We start from the raw sequence: 13,374 nt of genomic DNA on the forward strand, positions 1-13,374 counted from the left end.
ACGACTTGTTCGTCCAATTGATAAAATAAAAAAAAACAATGTAATAGATTTTTTTATTTAAATACAGAATAAAAATAATATATTTATAATGCTTATCGTATATATAGTACCACTGTTGGCCACAGACCTCCTCTCATGATGAGAGCACTTGGGCTGTTGTTGTAATGTGGATTGGGAACTACATACATGTCATTAAACTGCTTTGTAAATGTGTGCAGATTTTCCTAACGATGCTTTCCTACACCGAAAAGCAAGGAATATCTAAATTAAATTATATTAATCATAGTAAATTCTAAATTTAAACTTAAACTTTTTTTTAAACTTTTTTTTACGCACACACTCAACATATATAACGCATAGAGTGAACATAGTCCCGCACTAGGGAAACCCTGTGTCGCGGGTGCCATGGACACACACATAGACAACCATAAATTACACACAAATTCACGAGAGAAATAATGTAGGCCATACAAATATTTCTCCTGGCCCGGGAATCGAACCTGGGACCTCTGTATGGCAGTCCGGCATGGTAACCGTTCGGCCACTGAGGTAGTTAAATTAAATTAATCATAGTAAATTCTATAGAGTTACATAGAGCATAAAATTCTAAATCACATTTTTTTTGCAAAAATTATAAATTACGTGTATGTAGTTTATATATAGTAAATAGTTTCGTGATAAAGCGTGCCATTGTTGAAAGAAAGAAAGACGAAACATCTAAATTAATAAGGAACCCCCAAAATATAATATTTTTATTATCAATGGGACTTATCAATTTAAGTCTCAGGGTGACAGACGCAGTGTCAGTACCCATCAGATCTTTGCAATTTGAAGCTCTGAGTGGCACTGCAACTGTTACGAATAGGCGTGTAGCTTACCATCAGGCGCACGACTTGTTCGTCCCGTCACTTGACATTATAAAAAAAATTTACAATTTGACCCTTTTAATTTTTCAACAAGTATTCTGATTTCAGAAAAAGCTACATCGTGTTTATTTTTAAAGTCAGTCTTTGCACGCGATTCGTGATGTTGACATTTCAATTAGTAAGCCAATTAGGGTTTAATTGTACGCGTACGCATGTTTTCGACGCGAAATGTTAACTGTGACTGAATACAAAACACTAACTTAATTCTACACAAGAAAGAATACAAAAATAAATAACAGATTTGTCTTTTGTTTTGGGCGCTTTTTGTAAGCTATGTCAAGGAGTGTCGGGATAAAATAAAAACAAAAAATACTTGTTATGCGATCCTTATACCCATATTATTACTAAAAATATACTTTATAAATACAGTATGCACATACAAGCATACACGCTTAATACAACCATAGCTGAAAGAAAAGAGACAGAAGTATAAAACAAGAAAAGTTAGACATAAAAAACAGATCATTACCATGAGTGAAAATTGGGCTATCTCGAATATATAATTATTCGTTTTTTTAATCATTCGTCATATGTGTGAAATTAAGCAAATCGTGAGCAACTTTCTGTCTTTCATGTATAAAAATACCTTGCACTCCTTAAACTTCCGATCTAAACTAGAATGGATATCCATTTATCGTCGTAAAGTGCGTTTAATTCCTCCAGTAAAAAAAAAAGAAAAAAAGGTAGGTATTGTATTCTTTTTAATTATTCTCTCACTCTGCCCCTAAATTGTCATATCCCATTAAGTACATCTATAAAAAGATAAATATAAGATAAAATAACTATTTCAGACTTCTGCAGGTGGTTTACTAACACTTTTATATGGATATAAAAGTGTTAGTAAAAAAAATTAAGATCTTAAGGAACTAAGTGTTAGTACACAATGAAAATCCAAATGAAAAAATAAAATTATACTCGTAAAATCAGAAACATTAACATCGTTCATATTTTAACGTGCAATGACGTCCACCGGGCCAACATTGGGCTGTCCCAGCGGCTCGCAAACACGCTCAAGATACGGTTGGATCTATACTGCCATATCCTATATTATACTTTGCTGTTAAAAATATGAAACTGTGAAATTCCCTGTCTGAGGCGATTATATGAGTTTGCTTCAGTCCTTTAAAGTTTACTCAAAGTTCATAATCTTGTAGTTTATTTATTGTGAAATGTGAAAACCGCGCTAAGTCAGAATTTCGTCTTTCGAGAAAAATGGATTTAAAACTTTATACTTTTATTTAATCATTTTTTTTCTACGGTGTTCTTATTTTGAAGGAGTAATTTTTTTCTAGAAAGATTTTAGTGTAAATAGTGTGGTTTAGCAATAATTTAAATTAACTTTACACATTCTCAGAAGAAAGAATAAAAGCTGATTGTGTCATTTTGTCGCTTTAACCTCTCTTGCTTGCTGAGAAATCTACCTTCAAGTCTGGACTGCACACAATTGTTATACCGGCGCTAGCCCGTGTAGTGCTAGGGTGCAATCAATACCCTGCCGCCCTCTAGTAGACACACGAGCAAAACAGAATATTTACAGTTAGATTTTCCCCAGCGATCGAAAATTCATGTGCAAATTGTGCAATTATAAATAATGTTGGGAAGCATCGAGCATACAACCAGAAATAGAGACGAAATGTCATTTAATTTGTTTGAAAACTATTCTGCCAAATCATTACGGTGCCAACTGCGTTTCGATTGGCCAGCCCAAATTCGAAACAAATGACGGATGTCGTCAATTGTTTCACATCAAATCGACCATTAACTTAAGCTTTGCTATATAATGTACGAAAATTGAAAAATTACATATTTTTACCGAAGAAATGTTATTCCGTTTGTTTTGTAATTAGATGTTTTGCTATTGTTCCCACACCATCGAATGGAACAGCCCCCTATTGTTAGAGATATTATCTTTATTATAATAAATATATAATATTTTTGAAATTTACAGAGACGCAGGTCAGCTGTTGGTGCTGTACTATTTCAGTTTTCTAATTTGTGATTTCAGCATAAACGAGTATTGATATTTAAAAGTGATATAAGGCCCATTTGCCTGATGAGTTGCCAGGGATGGATGGTCCTTATTTCGTCTCTATGTCTGGTTATATACTCAATGTTGGGAAGCAATGATACGTTTTATATACGTATCATTGTATAATGATACGTATTATTTCGCTTGTGCCGCGAGGTACGAGTGCTCTTTGAAGGCGTCGCGAGCGACGCTCGGCGCCCTCTAAGGCCCTAGTACCATAAATAAAGCCAAAGAACGACGCTAGATTGAGTTTCATCGAAATAGGCAGAAAATTTCCTAGACATCGAAAAAACATGCACCATCAAATACTCTCCTATTAACTAACTTCAGTAGCTTGAGGTTTCCGATTTAAACGCTTACAAAAATTACTCCAAAATTGCCACGGTGTGGTGTAGAGAAACGGGCGTCTCTAAATAGGTTCTAGTTTGGGTGTTTTATGCACGTAGTTAGTTCTCAAAGAGTAAGGAATTCTCTAGTTTGGGACTAAGTTATTGGTGTAGTTAATTTTATTATTATTACAAGGCATTAACCCGCCACGCGTTTTAGAGACACACAGTGTCCTTAACGATTTTCGTACTACAGTGTTCTTAAGCCACCCGGTGTCATTGACGCGCAGCTGCGTTTTTATCTACCGTTTCAAAAAAATTATTAAAAATATAAATATATAATATAATATTTAATATTTTTATTTAGATATATAATATTTTTTCTTTACCTAAATCGTTAAGGACACCGTGTGTCTTTCGTAAGACTGTAGTTTACTTAATGTAGAAGAATATTGAAAAAGGAATTTTGTAATTTATCCTCGTATATGTTTTTAATCAACCAAGCACACTTTGTGCGGGGAATTTAAATTGTTTGTCTCTATTTTATTTCTAAGTTGTTTATTACTGTGAATACTTTAACCAGATAAATATGAAATATTGTTGCAACTTTTTGTTACACACAAACAATATACATGGTGATAAATCGGTAAAACTTTGGCAAAGCGGGTGCGACCTATATTGTCTCTACCTACCTCAATAGACGACAGACGTGGTGGTATATATATTATTAGGGGTTAAAGTATGAAATTGCCGTTTTATTGCAATAGGTTCTTTGAATTTTCATAGAATCTTCATGGTTTGAGGTTTTCGAATGAAACTTTTTTCAAATGGTTTCTGTGATTTTTTTTTTTTAAATTTGAAACATTTGAATATCGACTTTCAATTGTTTTTGTTATTCAATTTAGACAAGAAAGATGGATACTGCGAAAATTCGAGTGATTTTTGAATACGAGTTCCGACGCGGAACTAACGCGGCAGAAACAGCCCGCAATATCAATGCTGCGTTTGGAGAGGGGTCTACTAATGAACGCACCGTGCGATTTTGGTTTAAACGCTTTCGTGATGGAAATTTCGACTTAAAGAACGAGCCACGAGGAAGACCGCCCACACAGGTGAATAACGATGAATTAAGAGAGATAGTGGAAGCCGATCCTAGTCAAACTACCCAGGAATTAGCGGCATGGTTTAACGTTACCTTACCCACAATATTGACTCACTTGCGTCAAATCAATAAAATAAAAAAATACGAAAAATGGGTGCCTCATGATTTGACTGATCTGCAGAAAGAAACGCGTGTTGAAACTTGTGTTGCCTTGTTGAACCGGTACAGAAATGAAGGAATATTGGATCGAATTGTAACATGTGATGAAAAGTGGATTCTTTATGATAACCAGAAAAGAAAAATGCAATGGCTGACCCCAGGTCAAATGCCACAACAGTGTCCTAAAGCAAAACTTACCAATAAAAAGGTAATGGTAACTGTTTGGTGGTCTCAGCATGGTGTTATTCACTATAGTTTTCTCCGATCTGGTCAAGCAATAACGGCAGATGTCTATTGTGCCGAACTCCGAACCATGTTGACAAAACTAGCAGTAAAACAGCCCCGACTCATGAATCGATCTTCACCATTATTGCTCCACGACACCGCGAGACCTCACACAGCACGAGAAACCATTTTGACCCTTCAGGAACTGCAGTTAGAAACCATTCGTCATCCTCCGTATTCACCAGACCTTGCTCCAACGGACTACCATTTTTTTCGTGATTTGGACAATTATCTACGTGACAAGAAGTTTTCTTCCCAGGAGGCAGTACAAAATGCTTTCACACAGTTTGTGCAGTCTAGATCGTCGGAGTTCTATCGCAAAGGCATTAATAACCTTCCCATTAGATGGCAGCAATGTATAGATAATAATGGCAACTATTTTGATTAAATAAATTTGTTAAAAATTTAAAAAATAAACAATTTAGATTTTCAGTACAAATCGGCAATTTCATACTTTAACCCCTATTATTATGTAAAAATTGGTATACTCTATAGTTTATGGAAATTTAATATATTAAATACATTCTATAGATATTTGTAATTAGGGTACGGGAAGAAGTTCACAAGTTGACTCTCGGTGTAAGAAGGTCACGTCTGCAAAATTACATCTTTTCAGGAGAGCGGTTTAAAGATTCTACGAATGAAAACTACTTTCATATTACGATAACGTTTTATGCTCAAATAAGAGAGTTTCTACACATACATATAATATTTTATTTCATGTAGGTAATAGTTTTATGATTTCCATGTGATAAAGGCACTTTTGACGCATGATCGCAAAAAGGTTCTTTTAATTAAATGAAATAAAAAGTTTTGGTTACATCCAAACAATTTCAATAATATCAGTTATAAATTTAGCCTAATCCAATTTAAATTGTAAATAACTTAAAATCTCATTCGATCCAAACATAATTTTGCGGAAATTCAATTTGTGAACCTTATTGTGATGCGAATAAATTTATATTTTGACATTTAGGCACCGCACATAACTGGCAATAAGTTTGTCTGTGAAGTTCCTGATTATACTGGGTGGAAATAAAATGTCTTGAAACAACAAACAGTTTGTTAAGTGGCGGCGATGGATTTTTAAGAAAATTTTAATTCTTTAACAAGATAAACGTTTTGGTAGTAGTAGGCTCCTTGTGGTAGGAATTCCATGGACGAACTCTGTCACTGAGAGCTCCACTGTTACAAATTTTTACTAATTTTAGTTTATTTTTACTTAAAAATACCCTACAGTAAAAATAAAAATTAAACAATTAATATACTCGTATCAAATAGAACAGATATCGCAACGTAACTAACCATTAGTAATAAACCTTTATCATATTGTATCGTTAATGACGTCGCGAATCTTTTTCCAAAGTAATAGCGTGACTTGTACGAAGCGTACTAATTGGGAGAGTTCAAAGAATGTTTGATTTATGTCATGAACAAAGTTTGTACTGCCTTCATGCTTAAAACGTGCGTGTCTTACACGCACGTGTAAACACAAAATAACTCCACTAGTCTATTACAATTATTAATACAAGGATCGAACACAAAGAAAAACTCCATCGACCCGGCAAAACTTAAGTCTGTGACCTCGGTGTACTGTGCGTTGCTCTGCCAACTGAGCTACAGTTCGAGTAAGCAGATCGATGAAATTCTTCTACGCGGTATAGATGTCTGTATTTGGATTATTCGGCTTTTAACGTTGTAGGCGTTGTAACACGCAGTGAAATTCAATAAAAAAACAATAATACATTTTCGCAGGTTCATAGCCATGAAATCTGTTGGGTTAACAAACACTTTTAGGGTGCTAATAGATAGATACACATAGAACTCTGTGCAAGATCAATTTCACGCATTGTAATGCATGAAGTCGGTTTCGAGTTCATGCAGTTAATGCGTGAAGTCGTTATCAACTTCATGCTGTCGAGGTCTCGGATAACGACTTTACGCATTAACTGCATGAAGTCGAGATCGATGCGAATTGCTTCTTTAGTAATAAAGAATATTTAGAATTTCCTCATTTGTAATCTATATGATCTGTAGAGCCAAGTTTAAAGCAGCAGTAGAGCTCCTCGTGAAAGAGTTCGTCTTACCTATTTCTACCGCCAGGCAGTAATGTGAGCTTTGCTGCATTTCGGTTTAGAGGGGTAAGGGTGCTGGTGAAATTACAGGCACATGGGACTTTTCAATTTATGACTTAGGGTGACGGGTGCAGTGGCAACACTCCTCAGATCTGCGATTTAAAGCTCTGAAGGGCACTGCAACCTGTTATGTACAGGCGTGTCGCTTACCACCAGAAGCACGACTAGTTCCTCCCATCACTTGGTAACATAAAAAAACTCCTCAAATTTCTAATAAACTCATTGTCAGAAGGTTGCATTGTATGTAGGCTAGATATACTTAAATATGTTATTTTGCTAACACTGATATTGAAAAAACAAACGAGTCACACGCTGTTACTGTGATTGATAGGAATCTGTCGCCCTGAATGAAGGTATTATAAACCATTGTAATTTTCGTGAAAATTGATTTTAATTTTACATATTACAACGAGTTCTTTGTGCTGTATACGAAATAAAATTTGAAGCGCATATTTTCCGCCTAACAGTAGCACAGACTATAATAAAATATTATATTTAACTCAAACAAAATTGACTTTACGACTTAGCAAACCTGCGATTAATTTTAGCGTCGACTCATTTTCCGGTGAACTGTTTAACGACATTACTTTGAACGATGTATGTGAGTTGTTAAAACAGAATCACTTTGACATTGACTAAAATACTTCTACAGACATTACATAACCTGAATCCTATTTTTTAATTAAATTAAAAAAAATATATATGAATAGCATATTTTTATTTTTTCAAACAAACCAACGTTTCGGGCCTGTTGTAGGTCGCATGGTCCCGGCTGACTGAGATGGTACAGCAACCAACCAGTTATAGAACTTAAACTTGCATAAATTGTAATTTTATGATTCGAGGTAAGTGACACGCCTATCCATAGCAGTTGTAATGCCACTCAGAACTTTAAATCGCAAAGATCTGAGACACTGCGTCTGTCACCCTGAAACATAATTTGACACGTCACATGCGCCTGTAATCTCACCAGCACCCTTACTTACTTATTTCTGCCGCCATGCGGTAATGTCAGCGTTACTGTGTTCCGGTTTTGAAGGGTGGTGGTGAAATTACAGGCACATGGGACTTGTCAACGAGCGCACTGGTAGTGCCCCTCAGATCTTTGCAATTTAAAGCTCTGAGTGGCACTGTAACTGTTGGAAATGGAAACCTACTTTTGGAACGGTTTTGAAAGTCTCGTTTATCCGGTATTTTCGAGACATCGAGGTCTCAGATAACGACTTCACGCATTAACTGCATGCAGCCGAGACCTGGACTGTGGAATTGTGGACTGTGGACTGGACGTGGACTGGACGGAAACACGCAGTTAATCTGTTAGCAGCCTAAACGTCTGCAGTGAATCTTTACGAATTTACTAACAAAATAACCAACAAAATGTGTTGCAAGTTTGCTTGTTTATTCGTTGGCGCTAATAATCTGCTCTTACTCACTGTTAGAGAAGGCAATGGCGATTACTCCTTTAGCTATGATTGATAATAAATAAGGCAGCATTAGGTTCTCATATTAAGAACTTGCCTGAAATGTTAGACAGCTAACCTTATTGAAAAATATCTATGTATATGGTACTGTTTTTTTTTATAAAAAATATTCGCCTAGTCCCCCGGTGATGGAAAGGGGAAGGCGGAATTAAATCATGTAATTTCATCGCACACTCTCCGTGATATATCCTAAAATACCGATAAGGAGGCAATTTTACGGCGGTATTCAAGGCTCTGCAGCCTCGCCTCCACTAATTCTGAGTCACCTGTGAGCCTCTTGGCGCGATTGTCAATTGAATTCAAAGTGGCCAGTTGATATGTAGCAGAGCCATCTCAAAGGTGGCAGCAGTACTCCAAGCACGATCGGACTTGTGCTTAGTACAGCTGAAGCAACTGTCCTGGTGTAAAGTAACGACTGTCCTGGTGTAAAGTAACGACTGTCCTGGTGTAAAGTAACGCTTCACCTTGGAAAGGATCCCAAGCTTCCTTGCTGCATTTTTGGTCATGGATTCAATGTATCTGCCGAAGTTCAAATTGGATGACAGGTTCATTCCAAGTAGCTGGAGACAGTCGCTATCGGTATGGATATATCACGAAAAGTCAGAGTCAGCTCAAAGGGACTCCGTTTTGTGGAGAATAGACACGTCTGCGTTTTGGTAGCGTTAAATTTGCCAAGATTGGCATTGCCCCAATCGGAGACTGAGGTAATGCCAAAAAAAGGGCAAGAAGATATTTTAATAACTTTATTGAATTTGTACTGACTATTTGAAAGTTTTTTTTGTGTTCAATCTTTGACAATAATTAAAACAAACTATTGAAGTATTATCACAAAAATTAAAATAAATGTCGTCATGACATTCAATTAAAACCAATAAAAATATACTGTTCCGGAGTGTAAACCTGACATCCCGAAACACAGGATCTACTTTGTTTGGGTAAGACTTGTCGAACTTGTACACAAAGGGATGGAATAAATAAATAATTATTATAATAGTGTTAATATTAGTATCTATAAACTTGGATTGTTAATGCAATGTACTTAAATAATATATCACCAAAATAAATTCGTAATTACGTCGTTATCTTTAAAAACATAGTTAACTACTACATTGTAGGTACTAATAAAATTAGAAACAGATTTCGCTTGAGTAAATAGTAAGTTATATTGTGAATTGAAATAAATAGTTTAAATTTAAGTAATGAAAGCGCATTAGAATACGTTTTCAAACTTTTAAACGTGCGCTAGAGTCGCGGTGTTGACGAGTATACTACGGGGTGGCGTGTACATGCGTGAGACATGTTGACAAGAGAGGAGCACCCTTTAGAAACATTAAGAAGCACGCTGAATTTGACACACAAGAGTATTCTTATTCAGGATTACATCTTACGCGTTTCTTTTCTAATAAAAATGTAAGTGCGCATTTGACCTCTATGTCACCTGATGGAAAGTGGCAATGAGGTCGTCGACCTAGCATGCACACTTAAATAATGCCTATTTACTGTTGCCTTGAAAAGGCCTAAGTTATAGCGTTCGGGGAACGTATCTGCCATATAAATGTGGAATCTTTTAATATCCACATCATAGGTGTGGAACGTGTACGTCTAGTCCCACGATGATGGAAAGGGGAAGGCAGAATTAAATCATGCAATTCCATCGAACACTCTCCGTAATATATCCTAGAATAATGATAAGCAGGCAATTTTACGGCGCTGTTCAAGGCTCTGCAGCTTTGCCTTTACTAAATCTAAGTCGCCTATAAGCCTCTTGTCACGCTTTTATATTAAATCCCATATGGCCAGTTGGTATTTAGCAGAACTATCCCGTAAATAACAGCAGCACTCCATAATGACTGGTCTTGTGGTTGGTACGGTTGAATCAATTGTACATCAATCTCACCTGATGGAAAGTGACGATGAGTTCGAAGATGGAGCATGCACACCTAAATAATGCCTATTCACTCTCCCCTTGAAAAGACTCAATCTTTGGCATATCCGCAACTCCAGCCTACGTCTAGCCCCCGATGATGGAAAGGAGAAGGCAGAATTAAACCATGCAATTCCATCGCACACTCTCCGTGATATATCCTGTAGAATAATGGTAAGCAGACAATTTTACGTTGGTGTTCAAAGCGATGGAGGTCCTGTTGTACTTACTGACTTCTATGAATACCTTCGTCACTCTACACAATAAGTACACAGGGAAACAATGTAGTTTTGTAATCCGATAGCCACCGACTTCTATATAGGTCAGCACAACAGTGCCTCTCCACTTTACCACGTCTCGCTGTGGTCAACGGTGCGCGTAATATTTTTTTTGTATGAATCTTGCAACGCTCTTGTTTTCAGACATTTAAGAAAACCCATTCAACTCGCCGCAAAGCTTTTTCTTTATCCTGCTTATGTTGAACTGGACCAATATAATTTCGTTAATTTGGATCGTTAGCTAAATTAAATCCATGCAGTACGGTTTTTTTCGGTTTACAATATTTTCTTGTCAATTTGTAATTTAATAGAATTCTGCTCAATGGCAAGAAGGCTTCATGCAAGGTAAGGTATTGCGGCCATTCTGAAAATAACACATTGTACTAATACTTCTTTGCTTTCTATTGGTATACAGACGTAAATTTAGCATTTTTTAAATAACAATATTTAGTTGCTAGCCAAGCAGACATAAGACTGCAGTATTATTCATTACCATATTTTATTTTGTATATAATTTAGTAAAAAAAAATCATAAATGGGAATGCTCTTTTATTGTAATGTATTAATATTAGACATAGCTGGTTGATCCCTTTACCATATCAGTTAGCTGTGTCCATGGTCCCTATTAAAAGCACAAAACGCTGGTTAGTTTTGAAAAAACAAATATACGCAATTCAGATTCATAAAAACAACAATTTCATGTCCAATTTATGTTTCATTTAGCAATAGTGAAAAGTTAAGAACTCAATATGATTACTTGTTTCTTTTCTTACATTTTGAACCGACTTCAAAAAAAGGAGGAGGTTCTCAATTCGACTGTATGTTTTTTTTGTATGTATGTTACGCGATAACTCCGGTATTTGTGAACTGATTTTGATGATTCATTTTTTGTTGGAAAGAGGGTACCTCCATAGTTGTCCCATTTAATTTTGAAGAAAATCATCCACCTCTAAGGGTGGCTGTCCACACAATACATGAAGATTCATTTTTATTAATAGCGTCTACATTTTATTATAAAGAGCGATAATTTTAATCGTTGATTTTTTAGTACCATAATACTAGGTTATTTTCTCAATCAAAATGTTTTATAAAATGAATCTATCATACCGTTTATAGAATAAAAGGTACGATAGATACATCTTTAAAAGATTTCGGTGAAGATAAACATCCTGAGAAAACACTGCACGCATCTACAGATGCAATTTAATGATGTGTGTGAAGTTCCCAGACCGCATTGGGGAACTTCAGACGAAACCTTCTCACTTAACTGCCTCCATGGCCGAACGGTTACCATGCCGGACTGCCATGCAGAGGTCCCAGGTTCGATTCTCGGGCCGAGAGAAATATTTGTATCGCGTACATTTATTTCTTTCGTGAGTTTGGATGTAATTTGTGGTTGTCTATAAATATGTGTCTATGGCACCCGCGACACAGGGCTTCCCTAGTGCGAGGCTATGTTGCTTGTGTGCGTTAAAAAAAAGTGCGCAAGCCCGGATTCATTCCCTATTTCGCCACTATACGAGACTTAACACAGGAGATAACAAAAATCGGTGGTTACTGCTTAAAGTATATTTAGGGAAAAAACCCTTAAATTGGAGCATAGCAAAATCAATCATTAAAATAATTGCCCCTTACAAAATTTAGACACCATTTATAAATACTGAGGTAGGTGAGGTAGGTGGGTTGTTGGAAAGAACAAAAATAATCATCAGAATTGATTCACAATTGCCAGAGTAAACGCTTAACACACAAACAAAAAAAAATTCAGTCGAATTCAGATTCCAATTCAAGTTAAAATCATTGAGAACCTCCTCCATTTTTGAAGTCGGTTAAAAAGGAATATCTATGTATGAAATAAAGTCACTAAAATTCATACATAGCGTTATTCAAGTTTCTAGTAAATGATGTAATATCGTGAACATCTGACAACAATCAGTGACTATTGTAAGTGTACAAAACAGACTGTATTTGTTAAACGTATCATAGAAATAACGCGATTTCCAATATTAAATACTAATGAACATGAAATATCTGTTTTGTATCCACGAGTGGGTTCTTGATTGTGGTAGTTTATAAATAGCCCAAGGCATAAATATTTCAAACTCGACTACATTTTGGGTCATTTCGTTCAAAAGAAACGTCGGGTACCCCAGGCAACGAGGTGGAAAATTGGAAAGGACAGGCTGAGTTATCTTCCTACAGACCCAGACGCCCAAGATTATCTAATCAAGTTATGTCGTTCTATTGAATCATTTTGTATTTAAATGTTCTCAAGAACGAGTTATAAAAACGGGTAAAATAATGCGTGAAATGATTTAAGGTTGCTTTTTACATAAAACAAGATTTAAAACGTATTTTTAATGTTACAGATGGACCTGTTCTGTTTTTATTTTGTTTGTTGTTTTTTTTTCACAAAATTCGGTTTTTTGTTTTTCTTTTTTCAAATTTTGTTTTTTGTTTCTTAATTTTTTTTTTAAATTCGAGGAGCACAATATTACTAAATAAATATGGCTGTTTACAATAATAACAGAAAATTACCAAAAATAAAGTTAGAGATGATGTCTGGAAGCGTAATTAACTTCCGATGCAAAAAACTGTAGTTTGAAGCCGTCACTCGTAAGCCTTAAAGGGTTTGAAAACTCAAACGTCATAATTACAAGTTGGAATAAAATAAATTAATTGGACTTTTCAAATTATACTTAAGGTCTGTCTTAGCCTTTAATTAAAAT

This window comes from Hyposmocoma kahamanoa, unplaced genomic scaffold (assembly GCF_003589595.1).
Source record: "Hyposmocoma kahamanoa isolate Upper Pololo Valley unplaced genomic scaffold, ASM358959v1 86, whole genome shotgun sequence".
In the NCBI taxonomy this organism is placed as follows: Eukaryota; Metazoa; Arthropoda; class Insecta; order Lepidoptera; family Cosmopterigidae; genus Hyposmocoma; species Hyposmocoma kahamanoa.